Consider the following 13,863-nt stretch of genomic DNA (forward strand, 5'->3'; position numbering starts at 1 on the left):
GAGACTCTGTGCAAGGCCTGCTCAGCAATAAGGAAAACATCCCTGTGTTATCAACGCTGTTTCCAGCACAACTCCAAAATGCCTTCTCATACCAGATACTGTGAAGAAAATTAACCATCCCAGAAAAAACCAGCACAATGAGTTAGGTGTGAAATAAGAGGAGACTTTTTTGGACCTCTTTTTATAGCATTTCCTTCTGGCATGCTTTCTGCTCCCTGTTGGGACCTCGTGTTCCGAATATGTTGAGTTTTGCTCACTGAGAGCTGCCTCCCTTTGCCTGTGAATGCTCCCTGGACTGCTCTCATGTCACTATCACGTTGCAATTTGGTTAAGAGGGGTCATCTTCCTCTCAGCTCCTCTGCAGTGAGCTCTGTCAGGAGGGAAATCAGGGGAGAGAGGGCCACCAACCCCCACCAATCAAGTTCTGTCTGAAATAGATGCAAACATGGGAATGGCAGGGTGAGTACATTCACGTACTGGACACAGCCAATAATAATCATAATAATAAAATGTGCAAATTTTTATCTGTGTCAATACCAGTATCTTGATAAACAGTGCTGCGTTTTAAGAGAATTTGTTTTATCAAAGGATGGTGCTTCAAAGTAAAAGCATAATTAAGCATTTTCAGTACAAATAATGTACCTTTTGTATGCTTTAAGGCTGAAACTTTCAAGTATGATGCTAGAAGTCTATTACAAAACTTTTCCCTTGTGTGTGTTGTAGCTCCATGCTTTTCTATCAATGTCAAGAACTATTTGCATAAAAAGGCTTCTTCTAACAATTAAAATGTTGTGTATATGATTATCATCAACAAAACTTTGCTATCTTCTTGTAAAAGAATTTTTGTTTTAATGACCAGAATATGACTACTGTCTGTGAAATCCAGACTAAAAGAGAAAGGGTACAAAAATTCTCTGTTTACTTCCACCTGTCAGTGTTTTTATTTTATAACCAGTTTCCAGTGGCAAATTGAGGTGAATTTTTTTAATTTTTTCAGAACTTTGACAGTAGGAGTTTCAAAAAAACAGATACCTCACATTTGTTCAAATACTATTTTTTTCTGTTGCTTTTAGGAACTATGCTAGTAAGATCATGAAATTAGATGTACTTGTTTTCAAATACGTGTTTGCTTCCTGCTTTTTAGATATCTAATGTTTTCAATATTTAAATACTTTTAGTATTTTCAGTATTTAGATACCATACTGTTATAACTAAAGAAAAGCTAAAAGAAAATATTTGCAACCAGTCAGCCACAGTTTTATATGTTTAGTTTTAGGATTCCAGGAGGTTAGGATTTTGTGGGGAATTTCACTTAGATTTCCAAATTACTTCTTCAGAAAACATAAATTTAGGAAAAGGCAAAGTGCTTAATTTAAGCCAATTTCAAATGAAATCTCTAAGATGTTTCAAAATAATTTTCCAGTTACTAATATATAACTTCAATAGTGCTGAGAGCCCAAATACAAATTTAAATACTTGGGTTTGGACTCAACAAAGTATTTAATCTAATTTAATATAAAAGAAATGTGTTTCCTTTTAAAAAAAAAAACCTATCATTTTTAATCTCACCCAGTGTTCAAAGATTCTCTTTCCAAACAATTTTTATTCCTTATTGACAATTTTCATAGATAGTTACTTTCATTCTTATTAATGATTTAAAAAAAAAAAATCTAGGAAAGAGTAATTGGCATCCACCGGATGCATAGACCACTGGTTAATTTCAAGTCCTAGAAAGTTTTTTAAAATGAAATTTAGAAAAGTTTTTTAAAAAGGGAGGTGTTTTAGATGTTACAAAATGTTGTTCAGCTGAAATCAGTTGGAGGGGAACAAGTTTTGTGTATCACCATAATCTTTAAAGCCAAACCCAAGCCCCTTTATTACATCAGTCATGTATCTCCAGTATACTCAACAGCTAACCACCTCCCTTTCTTAATCTTCTTTAAAAAATACTGAATGAAAGAAATAATTTGGAATATTTTTGCTTGTGAAACACTTAAATTGATAATATCTGACAACAACGTGAAGAATCACTGACAACATGCCCTAGGACATAATGTGATCAGTGATGGGGAAATAGATAAGACATGTATGCTGTGAAGGCTGCACAATAGTAATAAATCTAAAGGAAGGTAATAACGTCCACTGCTATAGCTGCACATCAGTAAATTGTAATTGGTTTAGTTTTTATGATTTGTCTGTCAGAAAACGCTCCAGGAAAGTCTGAATGATCTCTAATTTGTGAGTGGACTCTTATTAAGCAGAGAGTTTATAGGCATGCAACAGATGACTACAGCAGTGGAGAAGCTGCATCTTACAGCCTCTAATGTCAAAGGAGTTATTAGCAATGATAGTCCGAGCATATGTCTGGGTGTTTCGGAAGTTGTGGTGCATGTGGAACATCTATGGAGGCAGCTCCCTCTGCCACAGCTTCCTCTCAGGCAGTGAAAGCCAAATACTTATTTCCTGCTGCTAAAATGAGAACAGGTCATAATGATGTGGCATTCACTGTTTCAATAATAATGCCAAATATTCCCAGACTGAAATATAAAACAAACCATCCTAATGTTGCTTTACTTAGTGTAAAAGATGTTCCCTGGTGCGTTGTGTTTAGGAGTGCTAAGATCTTGCTAACACTGCTTGTGGCAAAACTTGCACTTAATCTAGTAAGTGGAATAAAACTGATGAAATATATCTGGTGGTAAAACTTAGTGTTAGCATCCCATCACTTAAATGACAGAGGTCTTACATAAATATGATGATGCATAAAGAAAAAAACCCAAAACAAAACCAAGCCAAAAATTATGTACCTTCAATTTCTAGATTATTGCAATAATAACTGAGAGATAGAAGCAACTCCTTTTCCTCTAGGAGAAGAATTGTTCAAAGAGTATATTAATACTTTTAGGAATGGATTACCATATTGGAATCCTAAAGAGAATGAAGGCATTTCCCTGACATCCTTAAGGCAGGTGCCTAAGCTCTGGAGAAGGGAGATTTCCCAAGCACCTGTATGTTTAGTATTTCCCAGTAGCTAGTTCTAGGTGACTATGCACATATTTTCAATTTTTTTTTTCAGGCACTGTAATAGATTCTTAACCCTAGAGATCAGGGTGTTTTTCAGTTTCAAGTTTCTCTGATGTGCTACCACCCTAGAAACTTCCTGAATCTCTCACTGGAACCAGTCTGTATGCAGAGAAAATATCTCTCCCTATCACCTGCACAATGCATGAATATTTTCCCTGTCTCTCTCTTACAAGCTTGCACACAAATTAAATTTAATTATGGGACTGTATCAGGCATTGAATCAAAATGCTAGCTAATAAACCACAGACAACAGCAGTAATCCTCCCTGCCTGACAATCCCTGGTCCCTTGTGGACAATTGGGCCATTTATTACTCCACTAGTCTAAACAATTGTGCTGTAATAGCTGGAGTGAAACACTGCCTCATAACTGAAGGTGCTCGCTTTCTCTAGTGTCTGCAAGGCATTCAGCTCAAGGTGATGTAAAACTTCCTATCTGGACTACAGAAAGGTGAAAAATGTCAGGGAACTTGCTCCATGAGGTGCTGAGCAGAAGTTAGACTTTACAGTATCATGCAGTACAAACCAGTCATTAACAGTGAAAGCAATTAGTGCCCAAGAAACGAGGCCAAATTGCTTGATATTATTTTTTAATACACACCTGGTATAGTTGTTTTGGGTTTTTTTTGGTGTACAATTTCACCCTGTTCCTCCTCACCTCTTCCACCAGTATATTTACCTCTTGAAATTCTGGGGGATATATCCAGAGGTGATAAGGAGAGATTATTTGAATATTACTGGTGCTGAGATATGGTTGAACTGGAGAAACAGAGGCTTAGTGCACCAGGATCTGATATATACTAGGATGACAGGAAAAAAGAGAATAGCTGCTGATTTAATTAGAGCCATTGTGTGCTGCTACTGATGTACAGAGGAAGCAGAATAAAGCCTAGTTACAATGCTAGGATCTTAATTTCTGTGGTGCTACTTGTTGTATTTCCAAATTTTCCTCTGGATAAATACTAAAGAACTGGTGAAGATAAAGTAGGTCAGAGATATTAAATGACATCATTTGGAAGAAACTGGTTTTAGGATTCACCTGAGCACTGAGGAGCTGAATGTATCACAGAGATGGAGAAAAAAAAAATAGCTTAGGGAAGCAGGATCTAGTAAAAACTGGTTTGAGAATGAGCTAGAAAAACCTTTTCACCTTTGTTTTTCCACTTTGTTCCATGCCTGTCCTGCCAAGCCAGGGATCTTCATAGTCTGTCCGTTTTGCGCTCTCTTTACCAGTGCAAACTTTGCTGCTGAGTCCATGAAATTAGGTTCAAAGCTTTGTGCAAGGATGCTGCTCTGAATCTGAGGGGAATGCAAACAAAAAATGAGGTAAGAAGAACATTGCAAAAGCAGACTTGCACATAAATGCAATAGCGCTTTCTAGATGCTTTCTCAGTTAGTACTGCCCTGACACTCCAATAGCCTCAGGAAAACAGAGCCATCTACTTCCCCAAATCTGCCCCTAAGAACAAATGCTGCATTCTCTCCTTTACCTCCCCTACTCTCCTTTTTGTGGACTAGGCAAGTCAGGATCCAGGGTGCTTTGGTCTACACCTACCCAGAAAAACATCAAATTAGTTAGGTTTTAACTTGCTGCTACTGCCTCTCATTTTATTTTAGGCATGCTTCCCGAACAGTAACATAAAGTACTCCTTGGAGAGTAGGTTCAACAAGTAACTAATGGTCAGGTTCTTTAGGAATTGTGCTTGTGAACACTTCATAGAAGAAATCTTCAGGTTTTTTACCATAACCTTTCACCTGAGCAAATGCATCCTGTGAGTTAAATTTGTGACTTAATTTGAAGTTGCATTGTGTTCTATCATTATCAGTCCATTCCCCCACTTTTTCATTTTCCATGTTTCTGATAGATTTATGGGAAAAAAAGGTTTATTCTCCATTAATGCAAAAAATACAAACATAATAACTGCTCTCTTCTCCTATAAGATGTCTGGTTTATTTAATGGATTTTGTCATTAATATAATGCCATAACTTATTTAAATTCCCCATCATGTATTTCCAGCACATAGTTAATGTCAGCCTGGGAAACATTCCCTTAATAATTTCTGTGATCAAAAAGTTGATCAATTTATCACAAGACTCAAGTTCTAAAGAAATTAAAATTTCTCTCTTTTTTACTTTTTGGTACTGAAATCACAGAAATATACTTTTTTTTTTTTAAAAAAGAGGAAAAAAAAGGGCAGAAAGCCAGACAGGGCTCTGTGAGTAAGAATAGGGCTCTATGATGAACAAGGCCACTTAGAGTAGGCTTTTTCAAGAGGCTTGTGAAAAAGTGTTCCAATAGGAGCCTTGAATTGACCTTATTTTCCTGATGGTTACTATGCTTTCCAGATTAAAAGCTGTTTTCTTTTATTGAAATCGAAAAGTGCCAAACATTGAACTTGCTTTGTAAGACATACATCAAGAGAGAAAATATTTCAGTGCAATGACATGACCTGACATTTTAAAGCAGATAACAAATGACACCTTGTCAATGCCACCAATTTATTATTCCCTCTCTTGTACCTCTGTGTCGCAGTGGGATACCACATTTGTTTTAATCATGGGCATGCCTTAAACAAATTTTTACCAGAAAGCATTTAAAACTCCCCTAGTTTTCTCCCTTTTCCTGACCTCACAGCCATGCCACTGTAATGTATAAAGACAAAGGCTGTGTTAAATTTTTCATTATTTTATCCAATTTCTGATCCAATTACATGAGGCTCTTCTATCACTAACGTGAATGTATATGCTATAATGTCAGCTGCTGCACATTAATCAGGCTTTTTTTATTCAGTGGACACTGGTGCTAAATCATCTCACTGAAAAAATTGGACAGAAAGAGATGCAAATGAATAAGGAGGAAACTCCTTTTTGAGCAATTAGAGCAGGAGTGGGTGGCCTTCCACTCAAACCCCCAAAGATCTGGAAATGCAGTAGGTTGTTTTACATCTTTTGTTTTCACATAATTAAAAAAGAATAGATGCTTCTTCCCATGGCTTCACTTTTCACTACTTCTAACAAGCCTGCATGAACAATTTGAACTGTGGTTGGCTGCTAGTCTTGTTTAATTCTTTCAGTTGAATGCGTCACTCTGCTGAAAATGCCTGGTGTTATTAAGGTGGATTTCTGGTCATGTTACAGAAAGAAGACTTCTGTTGTGATGAGAGTCTCTCTCACTGGAGTTTGGAATGTTATTTTGGTTACTGTGTAGTTTTATGGGCGAAGGAAAGGTAGGTTTTCAGATGGGAAATACACAATAGTTTCTAAATTTGATACTTCATTTATCTCCTTGAACTGTGAGAATAAGATCTCCCATGTGATTTCTCACTTGTAAGGGCCCTGGTCTCAAACCCAGCTCAAGAACTTATGATCAGCACTGATAGGCATAAGCTCTGCAGAAACTGGAGCATTGGGATTTTCCTAGGTCTTCTGAGTCAGATCTAGGGGTGCCTTACATGGAGGAAAACAAAGGTTCAAGGCACAAAGTCAAATTGGGTTATGAAGACCCTTGAACTTGCAGCAAAGCCTGGTATCAGAGGACATGTGCATGTTTTCTTAGGTTTTGCTACGGTTGCACAGGAATTTGAAAGGTCAGGATTAGTTTGAACAACTCCATGGCTTCAGGAATATAAATGTTTGCTGAATTTTACATTACTTGGAGTGGGTGGTTGTTTACAGAGATGTTATCTTGTCTTTCCCCTTTGATGGTCCATGGATTGAAATTAATGTTAGATTTATGGTGGTTAAGAAGTCTTATGTGTCCGGCACCGTCTCAAGAAATCTTTTAACACAAAGTTATACTAAGTATCAGGGCTACTAATCTTTCCTGTAGTTTTGATTTTTGCAGCTTTTTCTTTTTTTCTTGGTGGTGGTGGTTTTTTTTTTTTGGTCATTGTTTGTTTGGGTTTTGTTTGGTTTGGGTTTTGTTTGATTGTTTTGTTGGGGTTTTTTTTGTTGGCTTTTATTCCCTGATATTAATTTAGCATTAAGTCTGACACAGGAAGTAATATGGTTTGCATTGCAAAATGTATGTATCTCAAAATTGTTGGATACATATTTGAAGCCTTTTTCATATTAAGGGAAAAAATTATGTGGACACTTAATACAGCAGAAAATAAGTGTGGGGACTGAGCCCAGTTTTCAGCCTTGGCAGAGCCTGTGTTTATATTTCTTACATTTTGAAATACTCAAGGAAGTCTCTGATCAGAGACATTAAAGCCAATAGACATTTGACTTCACTGAAATCAGTACTAGATTTTTAAGAAATAAAACCATATGGAATTCACATTTAAGTTGTGGAGTTTTACTCATTTATGGATGAGACACTTTCTGTGGTTAAGACTATCATGGCATTTAAAATGCAGTTTATAATTTCTGTTATTTCTTCTGCATAATTCAGACACCTGAACTGTCACAGTAAATGCAGACATTTTAAATTTGTGGTGTATTTGATTTCAATCAGCTGTGTCACACCACAGCTCTATTACATTGCAGCACAAATAGGTATATATGTAATATGGCAGCTTACAGTTAAACTAAAAATTATAACCACACATTTAAAATAAAATGAAATATAAAATCAAGCAATGGGAACGAAAGGTAGAGTTATGATTTCTTTTTTTTTTTTTTTTTTCTGAAAGTGAAACCCAGGGTTATTAACTCCAGGGTGGCTTTTCCTCAGGGACAGCATTTCCCATTTTCACCAGAATTTTGAAGACCTCCATACAGGTCTTTCATTGTTACCTTGTCTCGAAGAGGACAAGCAGTGATATCATACCACGACAGAGGTAACTGCAAACCTCCTGCAAATTTGTTGCAACACCAAAGCTATAAGGTATAAAAGTTTCTTACAGTATGTAAGAGGCTGCCAGGACACAACTCTATATTTTTAAGTAGCAGAATTCTCCTGCTGTTCTGCACTTATGCCAGGGCCCTCAGTGGGGTTTTGCTGACTACCCCCAGGCTGGCTGCAACAGCTCTGGGGCAGTTTGGGTCAAGTGTGAGAGACAGCTCAAAGGAGGGGTTTGCAATGACTTTCTCAAAGAAATGACCATTTGCTGTGATTGTTGCTGCTGTTGTTGTCCAGTGTATAGCAGCCATATATGTTTTGTGGTTTAATATTGTCTGGATAATAAGAAAACAAGAGCATATATTTCTTAATACTATCCCTTTAACCCTTCAGACATGGTTTCTATGGCATTCTGTGGCTTAAGCATCATTTCAAGAAGGCTTTTTTTTTCTGGATTCTTCTGAAATGGATGATATTTTTGAATAAGCAAAAAAGTGTGTTTCTCAACGCTGTCTCTGTAAAATAGGACAAATGTAGCTTGATCACTTTTAAGCTGGCATGATGGTGTGACAGCAACCAGGAGAGAGGTTTCAAGTATGGAGTACAGCATCAGATTGGTGTAACCTTTTAGAAGTGACATGGGGTGACTGGCTGGTTTAGATTGGTTTAAGAGAATTAGTATTTAAAAGCTGAGTAATCTGTGTTACTCATTCCTTCACCTGTGTCAGTTTGGAAGAAATGCTAGTGGATGATGGCAGTGGGGTGAATTTAGTGGGAGGTATGGTGAGTGAAACGGTTAAAAGACTCTACAGCAATATTGCAAAAATAACACAAAGATATATATAAAAAAAAGAATGAGTTGTCTTATAAAGAAATAACATTCTCTAGCTCTGTCATCCTTAGTGTACTGGGGACTAATATCTGTGATACAGATGTAATATGGTATATGAGTTTCCACATTTAGCTAAGCCTTCTACAGAAGTAAATGTCCCTAGTGCAGCTTAGCCTGACCTGCTAAGGATAAGAATGAGTGACTGAAATAAATAACTCTTGCTTCTTTCCAAGTAACAACTTTCTGGCAGTCTTGGTAAGAATGCAATCACAAATGTGTGCAGTTTAGGGCTTCTTATCACAGAACTGAAATTAAAAGATTAGATGAGATTTGGGAGAGGACAGCTAAAATGTAGATAAACTAACATACAATTATGTCTGGTATTAGAGACAAATGTGGTTACAGCCCACTGTGGTGGGGGTGAAAGAAGAGCACTGGGAAATACAGCGGAAACTTGCACAGTATGTGCAGTATTTTGTAGTAATTAAACTTTTATATACTTTGTCAGAGAGAGATTTTCTGTCTTCAGTAGGCTTCAACTTGAGCATTATTTAATCAAAAGTAGGCAGGAAGAATACACCTGTAACATGAGTACCTTTACTAAAGAGAAGAAGGACGACTTGTTTAATAATGGCGGCAGAATTAGGAGTAGAAGCTTCAAAAACAATAAAAGGACTAATAATTTTTGTTTCTTTTAATAATTGGTAAAACAGAATGGCAATCCAAAATAGAAATGGTTACAAACATAAGAACTTTTCCTGAAGGCTGCTCCCTTCAGGCAGGATAGTTGTGTTCTGATTAGCACTGGTGTCAATCCAGGCTCATTTTGCTGAAGACTGGAATTATCCTGACTGGTAAGGGAAAGCAAAATCTGTCCTGAGGAGATTTATTCTGCAGAATAGCCAGGATATCAGCTGCATAGTGAGAACTCAGCAGTTTTGTTATGGGAAACTTCTAAAACAGCCAAGGTAAAATCCCATTGACTTAGCACTAAGGGGAAATCATGGTGGGATGCAGAAGTCTGAACTCAATTCAGGGCCCTGGTTTTGATGGCCTCTCTAACCTCACCTTTTTTGTGAACTGTGCCTATGTTCTGTTTAACAAACCCACTTTGTGCTTTTTTTTTTTGTCTTCACATTTAATCCTTATCAGGTTCCAACAACACTGCATCACTTGTGGCTTTATCAATTTTCCCAAAGTGTTGTCACTGGAAATCTTTGTAGACCTACAGCTTCCAAGTTCTCTGCATTCATGTTTTGTTATCCTATTAAAAAAAAAAATCTAGTTTCTGTCATAGCAACATAGCAATTTTATAAAAGCAATCAAAAGTTCCAGGACATAGGCTGAAATCAACGATTACAACAGGAAAAAGTCAATAGTGTTTATATGATTAATAGCACCATGTGAAATATGGTAACCTAGACAGGGAAATGAGGAGGCCAGATAATTTGAGAATTAGAAGCAGCACATCAAAACCTTGAAGTCCAGAGAGGGTACATTCGGGGACCTGTTATCTCCTGTCAGGCCTATAAATATTGGAATTTTTTTGGTCAACTTTGGTGGCATTTATACTGACATAAAATTTTGTAAGGGAAAAATTCAGTGTCTGGTTTCTAGAGATTAAAGGGAAAATACTATAGTAGTCTCCTGTGCTATTTCTGAATGCAGGTCTACCACGTACAGTGCTCCAAATACCTGTGCTCCAAATGAGCAACTGAGCTCACACACATACAACTTGGGAGGGTGGGAGGTCACCCTTTCTGCAAAGCCTCTTACTGAAGGGATCTCGTTAATCCTTATAGCCTGGTTCAAACTAATTAGGATGGATATGGACACTATAAAGAGAAAAATAGACTGCCCGTCCTTGAGGGATCCCCGGGGATGTGGGAGTGGAGACAGAGCTGTGCAATCCCTGACTGTGAGGAAGGATCTGCAACAGTCTGCACAGAGCACTGCTTCCAGCACCTTCTGGCATACCTGGTGAAAAGCCATGGCTCTCAGCTTTTAAAGGTGACCTGAAAGAGCAAAGCAAAAATTAAACCTAATTAAGCGCCAGTTTCTGCGCTGAGCTCTTCCTCTGAAAAGGCAACGTGGGACAGTGAGAACAGAAGGGGACATGATAACAAAAGTATTTGAAATTCTTTTTATGCCCAAAGACCCTTCTCTGGGTTTTGTTTGCTTCCCTGACATCACTCAACAACATAAAGACTGCTTGGGGTTTCGTTTTTAATTGCAGTGAGTATGAATGTAATTTTGATTTTTAGGGTTTTTTTTTTTTTTTACTAAATATACTTCTTTTTTTCATATAGAATGAGAAAAAGAGGCTCAGCAGTCTATCTAGCCAGTTTTTGCACCAAATTCTTCTGAGCAGAGCAGGGTTTGACCCAAGATTTTCCAAATGAAAGGACAATTTCACAAACCTTGCATAATTCTCTGAGGGAAGAGATGTTTTCCACACTTCTTGAGTTCTCATTAGCCAGTTCTTGATGATGCAATCTTGTAAAGAAAACTACAAAATCCCTACTAGCTCAAAGCCACACCCCAATATAAGAAAAAAAAAATAGGGAAGAGAATATCTGCACTCTGTAGATCACTCTTAAGCATGGTTCTGCAGAGCAGAGCAAAATATACACGTTTTACAGGGCCATTTCTATGCAGACTTTGAATATCTCCAAAAGTGGAATTTCCACAGCCTCCCTGGGTAACCTGTCAGGTCATCCTGAAAGCAAGAGTTTCCTGCTGCTCAGAGTGGACCTCTGAAATGGGGTAGATGCTCCATCCTTGGAAAGATTCAAACATCCTGTGCTTCAGTTTGTGCCCATTGCCCCTTGTCCTGTCAATTCAGAAGGGTGTGATAGTTTACAGTGAGTCAAGCAGAAGAAAACTAGTTTATCTATTTTGTTTTAGTGACAAAGAGAAGTCTGTAGCACAAAGTCATTCCTGGTCATTCAAATCTTTTTGTTCAATTCCAAGAAAAACAGATGTGAGTCCAGCAGTCAATGCCCAAACCTCCTCAGCATTCTCAGCCACTTGTGGATGCAGAGTTTGGCACTGGACATGTCTCAAGCTCCAAAGATGTGAAATATTACCTTCAGTCTACTCAAAACGCATTTTTCTCCCTGAATTAAGCCTTCAAGTCCACAAATCTCAACAGAAATTACCACGGAAATCATTAATATTGGGCAGTGAGTAGGACCTATTGTTTTTAATTCCCTTTTAGCCATTGCTGAGCTGCTGCTCTTTAAATTGCTGCTCTGGCCATTTAACCTGCAGGCTCAGCATTGCCATTATTGGGTGTAATTCTTCCCTTTTTAAAATGTCTTTTTTATTGTTTTCTTAAATTTTTATTTTTGCTTCTTCTCACTCAAGTGGTAAAAGACAAACAGCTGTGTCACACCGATGCAGCACCGACAGCCCTTATGATGGCACAGCCACGTTAGAGAGGGCAGCTACCAGCTTCTGGCACTAGCTCTGGTCATGTCATGGCTGTGCCACAGGGAACTGGGAACATAACTGGCCCAGGGCAGATGTCACCTGGCTGTCAGGGAGATGTGGGATGGACATCCTTGACCCGATGCTAGGAGAGTCCTGCACAGGGAGGCAGGGGCTGCTCAGGGTGTAAGGTGTCTGCTGGTTCTTGTTTCCCTGGTTTTGACAGCCTCAGCTCTGGATGGGGACGTGACACCCTCCTCCACTACTCAGCCAGAGTACACTGCAGGTTTCTACAAGGACAGTGACCTAACGATAAGAAAAAACACAGAGTCCCAGTCTGCACCATGCCACAGTCCTACAGGCAGCTGGAATGTCCCCACATGAGCAAAGAAAGCTCCACACCACCCACCTATGCCGCAGCCTGTCGATGTTTCATGAAACAAACAAACAAGCAAAAAATCTCAACTAGAAAAGAAGAGTGCATCACTCAAATGAAATCGATATTTCAAGTTTTTCTTTGTGCGAAGAGTGGCCAAGCTCTCCAAGGCTGTTCAGTAGTATATTAAATATTCTAGATGGTTCAGCACTTTTCTGAAGATCAGGGCCTTTTCCTGTGTTGCTGATGAGAAACATAAATTCACTGGTCACCTTTGGAAATCTTGGTTGAAGCCTGAAGAACTTTTAAAAATTGTTATAATTTAAATTTTATTTTCTCCCTTTATAGATTTGTCCTTCCTTGTGTTAGCATTTCCCTTAAGAAGGACTTCAAAGGACATGAACAAAGATGCATGGGGGATCATGCAGGTCACCATGGCAGGTTACAGGTATAAATTTCCTCTGAACCACCTTCACCTGCATTGTACTTTGAGCATCTCCACTGCTCTAATCTGAGTATTTCGGTGAATATGAGAAATTGCTATCCTGACCTCCAGCTGATATAATTTTCACAACTGTTTTAAACTCTCTGCCATTATATCAGTCTATGTTGTCTGGGCCATAAGGACTGGTGAGTGAGTTATCCAGTAACAATCTCAAAAGTTGTCTTTCAGTCAGCAGTCTGTAGTATCTAATTATCACACGAGCACGGATCATTTGATCAACGGCATCATGTAGAAGTCAATGAAACCAGTGTACCACAGAGCAAAAGAACTGAAGGAGGCTAGTTTTGCAAAAATAATGCTTTTCATGTGCAAAGCAGCACATGTCATCTAACAAAAGCTCAGACAGAGACAAGGAGTGGAAGAAATCAGATTTATACATTTTATATCTAGATGAGAATGTAGAAAATGCAAGCTCTTATGCGATTTTTCTTCAAAATCTTAAAAGTAATTATTCTGTGTTTTGCATAAGCAAATTCTTGAATATTATGCAAAATGCCACTGCTCGTCTTAGCTAAAGTGTTGATGAAAAGCAAAAGCAACAATGTGATTTGAAATCTGAAGTACAAACAGATGTTACTTTTGAATGAACTTCCATTGCTTAACCACTGGCTCTAGTTATTGCCATCTAAAGAGAGAGATGAAGCAACTTTGCATGCTGTGGATGTGGCTGTAAATTTTCAGCATGCAAATGAAATTGTAGCTAATCCTTAAAAGGCAGCGCCTCTAAACACAATGGGTGGGCTCGATTTTAAAGGCAATTTGGCTGCATAGGACATTATACCGACTCCCCATGTTAAAAACAAAAACCATAAGGTGGGATATATGCTTTAACACTGTTGTACTGTGCTT

The 13,863-nt window shown here is 38.1% G+C and overlaps 1 long non-coding RNA gene across 1 annotated transcript in view; it reads right to left on the minus strand.

Moving 5' to 3' along the window:
- Positions 1 to 13,863, minus strand: part of LOC108449327 — a 109,845-nt gene that overhangs the window by 19,040 nt on the left and 76,942 nt on the right. The window contains exon 4 of the long non-coding RNA XR_001865487.1: positions 4,233 to 4,381. This is a non-coding gene — a long non-coding RNA (uncharacterized LOC108449327). The remainder of the gene's footprint in view (positions 1 to 4,232; positions 4,382 to 13,863) is intronic.

The sequence above is a fragment of the Corvus brachyrhynchos genome, unplaced genomic scaffold (assembly GCF_000691975.1).
Source record: "Corvus brachyrhynchos isolate BGI_N302 unplaced genomic scaffold, ASM69197v1 scaffold249, whole genome shotgun sequence".
Classification (NCBI taxonomy): domain Eukaryota; kingdom Metazoa; phylum Chordata; class Aves; order Passeriformes; family Corvidae; genus Corvus; species Corvus brachyrhynchos.